This window comes from Artibeus jamaicensis, unplaced genomic scaffold (assembly GCF_021234435.1).
Source record: "Artibeus jamaicensis isolate MK-2021 breed Jamaican fruit bat unplaced genomic scaffold, CSHL_Jam_final contig_387, whole genome shotgun sequence".
Classification (NCBI taxonomy): domain Eukaryota; kingdom Metazoa; phylum Chordata; class Mammalia; order Chiroptera; family Phyllostomidae; genus Artibeus; species Artibeus jamaicensis.
Genome location: NW_026521812.1, coordinates 6,717,175 through 6,733,071, shown reverse-complemented (window position 1 = coordinate 6,733,071; position 15,897 = coordinate 6,717,175).

Below are 15,897 nucleotides of genomic sequence, written 5' to 3'. Positions count from 1 at the left end.
TGGGAAACACTTTATCTGCCCTTCTATTCTATATGATAGCTTTGCTGGATAGACTAATCTTATATGTAACTCTTCGCTTTTCACAACTTTGAATACTTCTTTTCCAGCCCCTTCTTGCCTGCAAGGTTTCTTTTGGAAAATCAGCTAATAGTCTTACAAGAACTCCTTTGGAGTAAACCCTGGGTTGCGTGGTCTGTCTCACTCCCCAGTTGTTTCCCTGGCTTATCTATATTCAAATGTGGGACCAGCTGGTCCACCAGCCACTGCCTTGCTGTATGTCCTCTCTGCCCTGGCTACCTATTTCCACCCCTCCTACCAGTCTAGATGAATGTTTCTTAACTCCTTGGTTGTCAGATTTCCATTCTGTTCAATCTTCTGGCAGTTCTGGTTGTTTTTGTTCTTAAATTGGTTGTTATCCTTTTGGTTGTACAAGTAGGCAAAGCATATGTACCTACACCTGCATCTTTGCTGAGACTCCACTTAACTTCTGTCTTGGCCCCAGGGTTAAACGTTGGTCCTCTTTCACTCCTCCTACAATAGCTTTTGGACCAAGTCACCATAAGTCTCCTTGATGCATTTTTCTAACTCATTATCTCTTGGAAAAAAAAGTAAGAATTGAAATAAATTGGTATTTCTTATTCAACATAGATTTGTGTAAGTTAAGAAAGTTTGTTTATTAATAATTATAATTAACATAATTATTACATAGCTATAAATATTGAAATAGTTTTGTTGCTCAGTTAAAATTTCCAAATAATCATTTATTCTATGATTAATTTTAGTTTCCTTTAAACACCCAATTGTGTGGGGTCTTGCTTGCATTTATTTCTAGTAAGAGTAATTTAAAACGTCAAACGTTTGTAGTATTAAATATTTTCATTTTATAGTAATAGAATCAATTTAACTAACATATTGTCTTTTTTGTTTAGTCATAGAAATGAACAGGTCTTACAAGCTAGGTTTGAGTTGTGCTTTCTTAAAAAAGTAGTTCCCTTTACTTTGTCTGTTTTCCCCAAGAACTAATAAATACTTAGTAAGAAGACAAGCAGCAACACTGTATTTTATTCATAAAAGAGTTTTCACATGTTACAAAGGTGAGAACTAAGAACATAAGTTGTATGCAGTGAGGGGCTAAAACATATTAATACTTTTCCTCCCATTTTCTAAGTTCTTCTGTCTGGGCTAATAATCAAATTTAATAGCAAGATTAACAGGAGAAATCAAAGTTTTAATACATGTGTGCGGGGAATTTACATAAGCATTACAAGTCCAAAGTCAGTGAAGCAACATTGGGCATAGAAGACATTTTTGGACAAAGGAGAAAAGGGGGAACCAGGTATCAGATTTAGAAATGAGAATGGACAATTCACAGGAAGTTGAGGAAGAGCAGAACACACATGGCAGCACGATTTTTGCTAGGCAACTCAGAACTGATGGGGCTCAGGGAACATAGCTAACAGTCTCCTATCTAAAGCCTTCATTTACCATATTTAACTCAAATTAGGCTAATGTGACATTCTAAGCTCTCCTTCCTGAATCAGGAGGTTTCCCTGTGAATCTTAGGCAGGAAAGGGGGAAGGGTCATAGATAGTTTCTAGTATTTTGTTTCTTAATAAAAAGCTAAAAATCAGTATCTCAAAAAGGCAGCTTCATGGCGGCAGAATTCTGGTTCTCTTGGACAGCGTCTAGCTGCCCCTGGGCAGCTTAGCTTTCTCCAGGTGACACGGGGAACCTGTCAAGAGGCCTCTTCTCACTCTAGCAGCTTCAGAGGTTTTGCTCATGAACTCCCCTAATCAATTATGAAATATTTTTATTGTTTTATTATATTGACTATAAGTTTTTTCCAAGAAATGCAGAGAATATATTATCCATGCATTAAAAACATTAGCATTTTAAAATAAAAGTTACTTTGCTTTTTAATTGTATCCAATGGAATTTTTTAACCAAAGCAACTTTATCTATTCATATAAATGTAAAATATATAAACAAGCTCTTCCTTTAATGAAGATTTCATATCTTTCCTTTTTCTCTTACAAAACATACTTTTAATTTATTCCTTCATGAGAAGTTTAACATATGTATTAATGATGCATACTTATTAAAAGTCTTTTATTAGTTTATAATGCTTTATGTGTATAACTTGAATTTTAGAATTCTGTAAACAGAGGCACTAACGCTAAGTGTTAAAAATTTCATTTAGATTTAACTATCATTGTGGTTATTAGCATACAATTGATCAAAACAATATTTATTATAAATGTGATAAATATGCATTGAATATTTTAAAACTTGGAAATACATCTTTTAATGAGACAGATGGGGCTGTATTTGTCTACAAATATTACTTATTATTAAAATGAAATATTATATTTTTACTTTTTCTTTTTATAGATGCGAGCACTGAGAAACACAATTCACCTAAATAAGTAAATGAAACTGGAAAGGAATTCACTGTGGCTCTGTTATTCGATTACTTTAACTTATTCTGAATTACATAACAAAATCTATAATAATCTATCATCAAAACTAGGTTTTAACTGGTGTATTGATTCAGTACTTTTTTGGACTATGATTGATTTTGATTTTTTTTAAAAGGAAGTCTCTAGTTTAGAAAAAACTTTTAACCAGTCATTTGAGTTATTTGTCCTCTCAACACCACTGCCAATACTTATAATTGTCCTCTCCTCCTTATTTTGGTGATGTTTTTTCAACCAAGGAATGGATGATACAGTAAAATTCAGTTCAAGAAAGATGAGCTGTTTGTTTTTCATTTACGAAATGTGAGAAAGAGGATTATAAAAGGAGACATTTGGAATGGGAAAGCACAAAAGACAATTTTAACAGAGTTTTAGGAGTGTGTGCATATGGAAGCTGAAGATCTAGAAACTGATTTTCTTATACTCACGGTCCTGGGTGGGCCTTGGGACGCGTCTGACACTCCTAGGCGCACACAACACCAGTTTGAAGGTCACTGCTCTTCTCCAAGGAGAGTGGTTTTTTTCTGAGACCCATAGAGAAGGCTTTGCTTTACAAGTTTATCAAAGTCCACTTCCCAGTTAATGGACTTAATAATGTCATTACTCTCAGATTGCTCTTTTGAGACAGGATGGCCAACTCATTAGTTACTGTGTGTAAAAAGAGAGCTTTTGGTTAAGTAATGTAAATGATTATGTTCTTGTCAACGGACAAAACCATCTTTATTTCTGAAATTACCTTTTCTGCTGCCCGGTTTAATCAGACCAAACTCCACCCTAGACTCTGGGGATATTGCACCACACTGCACAGGACTAGGTAGAAAGCTGTTGAGAAAGCCTGCCCAGCAACTCCAGCCTTCCCTAAGCTCCCCTCTTTGGGCATCCAAAAGTCCTTCTGCAGATTTTTACCAAGAAGATATTAAAATTACTTTCTTATTATACGTCTTCCTCACCAAACTGTGAAATTCTGGAGGCAAAGGGATTATGTCACATTGGTCTTTGCAGCTCTAACTTCTGCACAATACTTTTTATATAGAGGTGCGCAATAAATGTGTATTGAAATGAACTGTACTGAGTGAGGCAGAGACAATTATATTTGCATGGCGTGAGGTTAGAAATACAGAGAAAACTTCTGCCCTGAAATATTAACTCTCCCAGTTATTCTTAATTTGTTTGATATAGGTTTTTTCATCTCCTGGAATCTTAATATTAAAAAAATGAAATATGAAATGGCCAGAAAAATAGTAATAAGAAAGAGAGAAATTGTTCCCTACAGTGGGAGCAATGTCTGCAACAATATTACAGATATTGCAGGAACATGGCAGGGATTAAGGCCTGCAAGGGAGAGAATGTTCCAGAAGAACAAAGAGTTTGACCCAGGATCATCACCAGGGTTTGGTATAGGATTTGGGATTTGACCCTAAACATGATTCATGGCCATTAGAGAATAGTAATCAGAATATTGACATGGACTTGGTTATTAAAAGATAATTCTGGCAGAAACATCCATTTCCGATAAAGCCAGGCTGTGCTAATTACAACAACACTCCCACTTAAAACAATCAAAACTTACAGAAAATCATTTTTAAGAATCTCTCAACAGCACTGAAAAGCCAAAAAATGAATAAGGAACTTCCAGGCCAAAACCAGATTAAAAAAAAAATAGGAACTCTGAGAGTCTCAAGTATAATTCCAGGCAGCATAAATCACAAGAAACCCAGTTAGATATTATCATAGTGAAGCTATAGAACACCAAAAACAAAGAAAAAACAGTGCTTAAAGCAATCAGAAAAATAAAAGATAGCATTTTGGTTTTCTAGGGCTGCCATAACAAAATGGCCACAAAGTAAGTGGCCTAAAACAACAGAATTAATTCTCTCATGTGAAGATGAATTTTGGGAGGTAGTTATAAATGCTGGGGGGACATCCTTCAACCTACTACAGTCCTCCCTTTGATCACCCCAAATTCATGTCCTTCTTTCCCTGTATAAATACATTCATTCACCCTAGCAAAACATCCTTAAAAGACAACTCACTTGAGCATCAAAGTCCCAAATCTCTTCTTATATAGCAAATATGAATGACAAACCAGTTAGGGTCCTTATTAGGGGAAAATTCTTCTCCATCTGTGGATATATGAACTACAAAGCAAATGACCTTCTTCCAAATACAATGATGAGTCAGACATAGGTTAGACATCACTGTTTCAAAAGAAAGAAAATGGAAGGAATAAAAGGGTCAGTGGTCCCAACAAAGTTCCCAGCAAGACAAATTCCATTAGGTTTCAAGACTCAGCAACCATCATCTGTGGTTCAATCCACTGTCTGGGCCCATGGAGGCCCTGGGACCCACTTCTCTGGCTTCTGTGTTTACAGCTGTGTTCTCAGACTCACTCTCCTTTTTTCTGAATACTAATACATGTTTACAGCCGACTAGTTCTATTTTCTTATTTTCTGACTGTAGAATCCCAAAAGTCTAATGACCTTTCTTCATTTTGTCCAATCTTCGTCCCTCTCAGTCCAAATTGCCAGTGTTTCTGCTGATAGAACATTATCAAAAATGTTTTGGGTTTCTCCTACTCCACTGAGTTCCATACCATTGGACAGGAGCGTCCTGCCCAGAGACTTCCTGGATGACCTTATCTCTATTCCTGGTTTCTGCTAAAATGGGCAACTGGTTGTATGAGTCATGCACCTAATCTCTCCAGCAAAAGGTTGCCAGCCACGCCCTTGGTATTCCATCCAGCTGCATGCTGGTTCCTGGTTCTTTTTTCTTTAATGGTTTAGCACATCCTGATTCCTTTTTTTGTAACAGTCCCTTCCCCAACTTACCTCTTTCCGGTTAAGAGCCAGGCTGCACCTTTCACACTTTGCTGGGAAATCCCCTCAGTTAAAGATCCAAAATCAGCACTTATAAATTCTGCTTTCCACCCAGCCATGAAACACAATCCAGCCAAGTTTCCTGCCATTTTATAACAAGGGTTGCCTTTCCTTTAGTTTTCAGTGATGTAACTGGCATTTCCTACCGAGTCTTCAAAAGAAACTTCTTTAACGTTGGTATTTCTACTGTCTTTTTAAGGCAATCTAAGATTTCCTATTAAGCATCTTAAAATTCTTCCAGCCTCCACTCATTACCCAATTGTAAAACCACTGTAAAAAAAGATATTTGTAGTTATCTGTGTACAACATTTTAGAGTATCTGTTACAGCAGCACCTTATCCCCCAGTATCAAAACCTGTACCAGCTCCTTAGAGTTGTTATAACAGATCACCACAAACTGGGGGGCTTACAGCAACAGAAATTTATTCTCTCACACTTCTGGAGGTCAGAAATCTGAAGTCAAGGTGTTGGCAGGGATGATTCTTTCTGGAAGCACCAAGGGAGAATCTGCTTCATGACTCTCTCCCAGCTTCCGGCAGCTACTGGCCATACTTGCCATTCCTTGGCTTGCTGTGGCATCACTACTTCGCAGGGCATCCTCCTCTCTGGGTCTTTGTGTATCCTCTCCTCTTCTTCTAAGGACAAATGTTACCGGATTTAGGGCCCCCCAGTGCCTCGGCCCGCGAGGCAGTCAACGGGGTCCGCCGATATACCTGTAACGGATGAAGGGGGATGGGACAGGAGGCGCGAAGAATGGCAGCAAGACAAAGGATTCTGATCAAGCTGCAAACTTTATTTTTCCGAACTGGGTATATATATAGGGGGGAGGGAGAGGAAGGAGATTAGGTTGCTTGCTATTGGCTAGCTTGAGACAAAGAAGGGCCCGCTTATTGATTACTTGGGTGCAACTGGTACTCGTGGACACCTCATGTGCCTGTAGCCGACTGGCTTGGGGAGCGCATGCACACCTCATGTACCTTTTGCCGATTGGCTTTGTGGAGCGCACAGGTTCCTGTAATCAATGCAATGTTTTTAGCTAGAAACCAGGTGTAAGGTTCCCAACACCCCAGGATGGTGTTGTCTTGAGATCCTGAACTTACTACCTTTGTTAAGTGCATATTTCCAGACTAGGTCACATTCAGAGGTTCTGGGTGGACAGGAACTTTTGAGAGGCACCACTTAACCCAATACAGTTAGGTTACCTTCTTCAAAAGAGCAATAGCAGATTGATTTGAGTATTTGTTCGTGTGTCTATGTAGAAGTTTCGAAGCTGGAACTCTTCATTCCTGTCTCGGCTCACTAAGTGGCAGAACCATGCACGTGTTCAAACCAAAAGCTTAGGAATAACTACTTCCTTTATTTTACACTTCATATCCCATCTGTCAGTGAATCCTGATACCTGTCTCTTCAAAATATATCCAAACACAGTTACACCTTACTACTTTCACTCACCATTCCTCATCTGGACTACTACTACTACAGCCCCAAAGGGGAAGACTTGTGCCCTTGCTTCCATTCTTGCTGCCCTTCTGCACCTCCTGCCCACCTTCCCCTGAGTCCATTTTCCATCCACACAACAGTGAGAGTGATATGGGAGTATAAATCAGAACACCTCCCTACACTGCAATGATCCTCCTAATAGATTTTCTTTGCCTTTACCTACCCTAAAAAGCAGTCCTTGACCCAGTCTCTACTTACCTCACTAGCATTATCTTTAAATTGTTTTCTGCTCTGATCCTTAAATATATCAATCTCACTCTCTGCCCACCCCCACCCCCTGGTCTTAATGCTTGCTCTTTGTTTTGCTTGGAATGCTTTTCCTTCTTCAGTTCCTTGAATGGCTGGCTCCTACCACCTAGTCTCAGCTCAGATGACCCCTTCTCAGAGATGTGCCCTCACCGCATCTGAAGTATCACCCCATTCTCAATTGTATTATCTCGTTTTATTGTCTTCTTAGCACTTTTCACCAACTAAAGTTATTTTGTATTATTTTAGTATTTGTCCATTTTATTTCTCTATCCCACTGTATAATAAACTTCATTAAATCCGAGACCCTGTGTGTCTTTTTCATGTTCTATCTCTACAGCTGAGAAGATTGGCTAGCACATAATAGGTGCCTGGTGAATATTTGTTGAATACAAATAAATAATTCCCAAAGAAAAAAAGAGATAGATAATACGATGGAGGGAATAACTATTATTGTTTGGGTGCTGTGCTAGTTACTATTCTCCAGATGCATTGTATACCCTTCCTAGAATTGTTCTGTGTCCTGGCAGACTGAACCTTTGAGACGTCAACATTCTGGTCCCTTCCTTGCTGGTTTCTGGTTGGACTGGGTCAGCAAGGGGTACTGACAGGAGATGGGCAAACAGGAGACAAAAGTATTCCCCTCTTTTTTCCTGATTGCTTCAGGCCCACAGCTCTGACAAGGACTGAATTTCCCTAAAATGACAATCACCTCCTCCCCACCCTGGAGGGCTTACTGAGCTACAATAACACTATTTCTACCACTGATTCCTTCCATTCTGGGGGGCGCAGGGTGTGAGATAATTCTTGATTTTGCTAGTTCATGAGTGCTTCAACATCTCTCTTAGGTCTCCTAATCCTGCCCGAAACTCTGCAGGTAGTCTTTCGTTAAAAGTCTCTCATTCAGCATACTCTGGATACCTTCTGCCTGCCCTTCCAAATCCACTCTTCACCTTTTCTCAATGTTTCGTGCCAGAGGAAGCTGAAACAGAGAATTTACCAGTGGATTCCTTTGGTCAATCGATGGCTTTCAGTTGAGTTCAGCTAAAGGGAAATAACAGCAGAAAATCTGAGGCAAGAGAAAAAGGGAAGCCAGGGTATTTATCCCCCTTCTCTAGGTGCCAGGTTGTCTCAAAGTGAGTGCCTTTCCCCACCATGGGACTTTGGTCCCATTGGGAATCTCATTCTTACACCCGGAGGGAGCTCTCTCCCTATGGTCCTTTAGACCTAGAGCTGTGTAAGTCTCACTGCTGCGGCAAGAGGCAGGGGGTTGTCCCGTCCCTTCTGGAACTTCCTAAGCCGTGCCCATGCCTTTGCATTCAGTCCCTTTATTAAACTCTCTTCAAATTACTCACTTTGATTGTGCCATATGTTCCCTGCCAGGACCCTGCCTGGCAAATGCGGTGAGGCTCCCCCATTACCACATCAGATAATGTCTCTCCAGCTGAGCTGTCTGTGCATGTTAATTTATTTCAGTGCAAAGGATTGCGATTGTTATTCTATTTCTCCTCTCTCACTAAGTGGTAGTGACTGGATCGGACTCAGAGACCTGGATCTAGTTGTGGGAAGAAGGAGAAGATACGGCCGCTCTGTTCCACGTGAGATTTCTCCTAACACAGGGTCTGGTCCCTGGTGTGCCCTGGTCTGTGCGGCTCTCTGGGCCACACCTTGGTGTCCCATCTGCTTTGCTGGGCTGAACGGAGGGTCAGGACAGACCTCAGGTCTGTGCGAGACAGCCGTTTCCTGTTGTTATGCTGAAATTCTTCATCTCTAACTGTAACCACTTATGGTTCACCCTTAATACAGTCTTTAGTCAGAGAAGGAGACCATGCTGTGTAGTTGTGGGAGCACAGGAGACAGGGACACCTGGCCGTGAGTCCCGACTCTCCAACTACCGTGGCCTAACAACAGCCTCACACCAACACAAGAGAAGAAATGTCCACTGACAATGTCCATGTCTGCTGAAAGAGATGTCCACTCTGTGACAGGCACATCACAGTTACCTTGTATTTGGGCACGACAACTCCTATCTTTCTGGGTCTTCTTTGTGTCGTTTCCATTCTGCTGTAGTGATGGGAGGGGTTTTATAGGCTAGTCTAAATTTGGGGGGAGGGGTACAAAGAGAGCTTCTGGGGGAATATTCCTTGAAAGTGTGTCTTCTTGCTTGCAGAAATCACCGATTCTGCACTACTTCCTGTATGACGCTATGGAACAAGATCCTCGGCCTGAAGCAAACCTGGTGTAGCTGATTAGCATTCCTGCACACAGGGCTGTTAAAGAAGGTATGTCTCCTGTGGGCCTTTTTAATGTACACTTTTCCACATTAAATAAAGAAAGGTCTGAAGTACGGTGGGTCTTGCATGATATTCCAGAACAGAGTCCACACGGCTAAATGCAGCCCACAACTGAACAAAGACACAATGACTGAGTGGACTTAGTGAGGCCTGTTTCAGGGCTCCTTTGAATTCTGACTCTGTGTATTGTAAGCCAACTTTCAAAAAGGGTCCTTCCCTCCAAACAGCTTTAGGCATAACTGGATGTCCGTGTGTATCAGATAGGAGGTATTTGGCTGCAAAAAGCAGAACACTCTCACAGTAACTTTCACATACAAGAACTCATTTTTCTCACTTAACAAGAAGGCTGATCCAGGAAGATGCAGCTCCTTGGTGAGCCTGGCAGGGACCTACCCTCACACACTTCCATCCTGCCATGCTTAGCTGGTGACTTTCATAAGCACAATTGCAAAATGATTGCTGTAACCGGACGACATATCTGCCCTCCTGGCAGGAAGAAGGAGGAAGGGGCAGAAACCCACCTGAGTCTCTCCTGGTAATTTCTGATTATACTTCATTAGGCAGAATGGGTCACGGCCAGCCCTAGCTGCAAGGGAATCTAAGAAGGTGTTTTTAACAGAACATACTGCCATCATGAACAAAATTGAGATTCCGTTCTCAATTTTGGAGAGATTAGGAAGGGAGCTAGCAGTATGAAACAAGGGTAAAAATTTAACATTTTTATTCTCTTTCATCTTCTGTATATTCTCTTTCATCCTCTGATACAGTCACTCTCTCTCCTTCGAAAACCTGGAGAGTTTACTTTCAGCTGCTGGTGTATGTGGGGGGTATTTGTGTGTTGGGAGTGGGGCAGAGACAAACACTCAGTTATAACCTGAGTCAAGGTCGTTCACTTCTTCCGACCACATGTCTTCTTCCTGCCCGCAGCCCAGTTTATTATATTTACTTTTATTGCCATTATAAAGTTACAAAATATTTTTTAAAACATTTAGGAAATATAGAAAAGAAAGGATAGTAACTCATAGTTTTACTACTCTAATACTTCCACTGTTAGTATGCTTATGTGTTTCTTGCTATTGTTTTACCAGGGATTTAAAAAATTATAGTGTTAATTGAATATCACATCCCAATTATTTACATATCATAAGCATTCTTTCTGTTATTATAAAAATAATACAATCATATCATAACTTATATATGTATGTATGTATTTAGTCATACAACTAAATAGTAAAAATGAATACATTCCATCTTATAAGACTGTTGACATGCAAACAAGATCAAAATAATAGCCACCATTCAGTGAGCACTTACTGTGCATCAGGTATGACTGGAGCATGTTGTCAAATACATGATCTTATTTATTTTTTACAGTGACCCTACGGGCAAAGTATTATTATTGTCCCCGTGAACAAGTAAGGAAACTGGCACTCAGAGATGGTTAAGTGGCCTTTTTAGAATCACACAGTTAGTTCATTTCATCTTTAAAAATTATGATATGTATGGTCATAAGTTATAATTCTGATAATATAACATTAATGCAAAGTTTATCTACAACACTACAATTATTGTGTTTTCTGCTTCAACTTTATTACAGAAATCTTTCGAAGCAGGGTTCATAAAAGTGTGACTAAGAGAAGCAAAACGTGTCATCTGGTAACATGTTAAATGATTATTTGAAAATTATTCTGTCAAGTTAATGAATTATATCTGTTTTATCTAATTGGACTATCTATTCTAATCAAATTATTATTTCACTTTGAAGCATAAACAAGATTTTTTTAAAAATTCTTATATAGTTGACAATTCTCTTCATCTCAGCTTATTCATGTTACATTTCCCTGCTCTATTTTGTGGTGTCTACTGAAATAAGAGTTATCCACACCAAAGTTTAAATGGTTTTACCATCTTCCCTTTAAGGCACAACATTGATATATTTGGTGTAGGGAGATTTTGATGACCTATCATTCTTCCTAGAACAGAGTTAGAAAAGTGAGAAAAGTCAGTGTTACTTAGGATATTCTGAGATTCTAAGGCCATAGTAACAAATTACTAAATGATTATTATGAGAATCTACTAGTACATTAATTTGATATTTTTCTTTACTTTTTTCTTGCAGCAGAAAAGCTCATCTAAGAAGACACCTCAATGCTGTTATTCAAAATGATTAAACCAGAAAGAATGAAGGCCCTCTTTTCCCGAATTTTCATTTAACTAAAACAATGAGACTAAAAAGTGTTTCTTTTTAAAAATGTTTAGTTTTCATTTTTAATCAGTAATATATTGTAATGCTTTTTTAACTAACAAGAGAAAAAGCTTAACAAAGCATCCATCGAGAAGATGTATTACCACGTTGCCTCTGTCTACCTCACACTCTACTCCTCCATGGTCAACCACTCACATTCACTGCTGGCATTATTTCCTTTTTTTCTTATATAAAATGTGACATACATTTAGGCTCTTCTGCACCTTGAATTTCTCACCTGACAATATTCCCTGGAGCTCTTTCTTTCTTAGTGCATCTCATGCTTCCTCATTGTCTTTATACAGCTACCTAATATTCCACCTGTGCATGTACCACAGTTTATCTAACACTCCTCTGCTGATAGATACCTGGATTGTTTCCAATGTTTTGCTTTTACAAACAAAGCAATAGTAAATAACCTTGTGCAGAAATAATTTTGATGTGTGCAGATTTGTCAGTAAGATGCATTCTCAGAAGTAAGGTTGCTGGGTCAAAGGATAAATACATCTGTAGCTATTAAAAATATTGCTAAAATGTCCTTCATGGGGGCTGTATCATTGTGTCCTCCAGCTAACAACGTATAAGAGTACCTATTATCCCATGGCCTTGGAAGGACACTGTTGCTCAGCTTTTTTATTGTTGCCAAGCTGATCATTGAAAAAATAATGTCTGTTACTATAGCATGGTTTTAATTTACAGAGATATCATGCTATTTTGAGTAATGCAAGTGGTTTCTTGGGACATGCACATATGTGTATTAATGTAATCTCTCTCTATACCCCACACTGTCCTGAGGTCTCAGGCCATAAAATCAGTGCTGTAAGTGGAACCATGTCAATGAGGCTTCCAGGATTTATATTGTTGACCCTTCAGTATGAAGTAGTAGATGTGATGGCAAGAGCCTTTGAACACAGCCAGGAGAAAAATTCAGGAGCAAGGAGCCGAGTCCTGGATTTGCCAGTAACTGAATACTTTCTTTGAGCCAGTCATTGACTCACTAGCGGTTCCGTATCCTCATGTGGTAGGAGTATCAGTAAGCAGAATAATAGAAAAGGAGAGAAAGCTTTAATGACTGCTGCTGAGGAAGGAAGAGTATGCGAGAAGACACCAATTTAAAGGAGCAAAAATATGCCTGGCTGATACCATCAGTGGGACATACTGGACTAGTAAAAATCTAGGGAATGAAATGGACATACTCTGGAGTCAATTTTAGTTCCATTGTGGTGAGATAGTCCAATGAACTCATGTTGTGTCTAGCCATCTTGAAATGAAAAAGGGACTGGTATTTGTAAACATTCAACTTCAAAACTGATGATTGGATACAAATAAAGTTTATTTTATTTTGGAGATCATGCACATCTTATGACCATAATTTGAGTTAAATTTAAATTCTAAATTATTCTCCTTAAAAATTATATGTTAAGTGTCTGGTCATTGATGTTTATTAAATAATTATTCACTGGTTGCCAAATTTTTAATATATTTGGGCCACATTTATAAGGGACATATTTCTGAAACACAGCTGAATGTAGAGTATGATTGTACTTTATTCGAAAACTTATTTGCTTATTGGTAACTTGTATAAAATAACATCACAGAGACTACACACTAAAAACCATAGTCTTCAGACCCATCCTATCTAGATTGTAGAATTAAAAGTAATTTTATTTTTTCTTACTTACAGGTATTTCTGTCTTTTTCTACAATGGTTATTTGTTATCTTTGAAAGTATTTTTACAAAATCAAGAAAAAATACCTTGAGGTTTAAAATGGAGCCTAGGGTAGTTTCACTGTTAAAAGTTCAGTGGAAGAAGCTCTCATGTCTAGTCAACGCTCTTAAACCAACCGGAGGCATTTTAGATGAAATAGAATAACAATTGCTGGGTGCTTCGTCCTTTATTAGGGAACTATTTGAGCACTTTTACAGTAGTGTCCTTTCCTCGTTTTACATTTCTTATTTGAACACAAAATCACAAAGCTTGAAGGTGAAAAGCCTTGCAGTATACCTATTTGTGTGTAAACACAATTTTTCAACTGCTTTCTTTTATGCTTCTCATAATTTCCAACAGCTATAATAGGCCGTAGTTCCATTTTCTATTGGATTATAATGGTTATTTTCACAGGACACTGTTCACAGTATCTTCTTAACTGGTCTCTGGACAATCCATCTGATATATGACCAGAGTAATATATTCCTAAAACACCATGTTCATTATGTAACCTTCCTGTTTAAAAACCTTCAATAGTTTCTGTTATTTATAGTCATCATTTTTAAGTTTTTAAATAGTAGCACACTTCCCCCTGCCACAGGAAACCTTGTGTGGAATACCAGAAAAAAATAGGCGAAGGTAGTATTTTATAGAACTTATGATAAAGTCAATCAGTAAAAACCAGGAGGTTATTTTGATGCACACAAAGAGGACTTTGACTGTTATGGTTGACCCTGAAAGTCTTTAGCTTTCAAAATATTTCTGTATTTTATTCTGGTTGCACAGATCTGAGAAAAATCACAATTTATAAAAACAAGTAGTTGCTGTTAATAAAAGTCTTTTTAACAGCTGGGCTTACAATCACAATGAATCATAAAACTACATCAAAAGTTGACTCCAAGATTTGCGGTGAAAGTGAATGCGTTGGTGGAAGTCACTGGGTTGACATACATCACACGTTCGAATGTGGATGCTGGTTTCTTTGTCTGTTTCCTTGTTTCTTTCAGCTGCATGCCTTGAAATTCAGAAAAAAATGTTTTTAAATTATTAAAGATCAGGTTTCTTCAAAAGACCTTCTTAGTTCATGGAAGGATTTTCACCAAATGAGAATTGCCTGGTTCTTTGTACTTTAAAAGTAGGCATTCTTTTTCCCCTCTTGATCCTATGTCGTTGGCCATCTTTTTCCATAAAAGTACCAGCTTTGTCCGCCCTGAAAGTCTGCTGAGTTGGGGAACATTTGTCTTTGTTGATCTCTACAAGTATAAGGAATGGTTTTTGTGTTATTCACACTCTTCCCATTTTGCTATTGTGCAGATTTCAGTGGGGCCTTGAACATATGGAAATATATCTTTCATCGAAATTTCCAAGACCACCCTTTTCACTGTGCTTACCTGGCCTTCAAATTCCCCAAATCTGGTCATCATCTCCTGAACAAACATTAGGCTAACAGATGGAAAGCTGTGAGATTGCTCCTTTAGCCTCAGATGTCTTTTTTGCATTGTGTCATTTGTATACGTCGCTTGCTGATTATTGTCAATCACAGAGGCAAAGCAGTTTTTACATGTTGTATATTTCACTCTTACTTCCTCAGAACCTATCCTCCTAATGATTTATCCCATATGCACAAATGCAAGTGCATTTTCATATCACTTTCATTTTTTTAATTATTTTTACTTTTTGTCTTAATCATCTGTCACTTTTTGTTACTCTTTTTAACACATACGGTTTTTTGCTCTTGCTGGTTGTGACAAGGTAACTACCGACTGAGCATATTAAAACTAAAGGCATTCAGCAAATACACAGTAAACTCACATGGACGGTAGTCCACGCCAAAGTGAACAGCATAGCTATTGTCACTGTCTGTTGGCGACAGGCAAAACAGACTCACTGCTGCTCCAGAGAGCAGCTCCTTGTGCACCTATGGCAGATTGGAAGTTGCCAGTTTATAAGTTGAATTTTCGTAAGGAATTTCTGTCATTAGCAAGCACACTTTCAAAATCAATTCGAATCAAACATTAGCAGACTATCGAAAAGGTTAGCAAACTGATCCTGTAAAGGACGAGACAGTAAATATTTTACACTGTGCCAGTATTTGGGTCTCAGTTGTGACAACTCAACTTTGTGTAGCACAAAAACAGCCATGGATGATATGTAAACAAATTGGCGTGGTTGTGGTCTAACAAAACTTTATTTACAGAAACAAGCAGTGGGCCAGATGTGGCCCACAGGCTGCAGTTGCTAACCCCTATCGGGCAGCATAAGCGATTCTTGTTTGTGTGACTCAGTGTACATTAATAAATAAGTAATCACTGTGGTCGATCAAAGATGGCAGCGAATCATTTGCTACTTCTCTCACTGACGAGTGGAGTCCAACACCGCGCCCCTTGAGTTGCGCTGTTTTTAGTGACTCGTGTGACTAACAGAAGGCCGCCCGAGTGACATCCTGGGATTTCCTCCTGGGCCTCTCCGCATGCTCGTTTTAGGGAAGCCAGTAACCTGTGACAAGGCTGGCAACCCTGACACGGCTATGTGGCGGATGGGCGCACGACA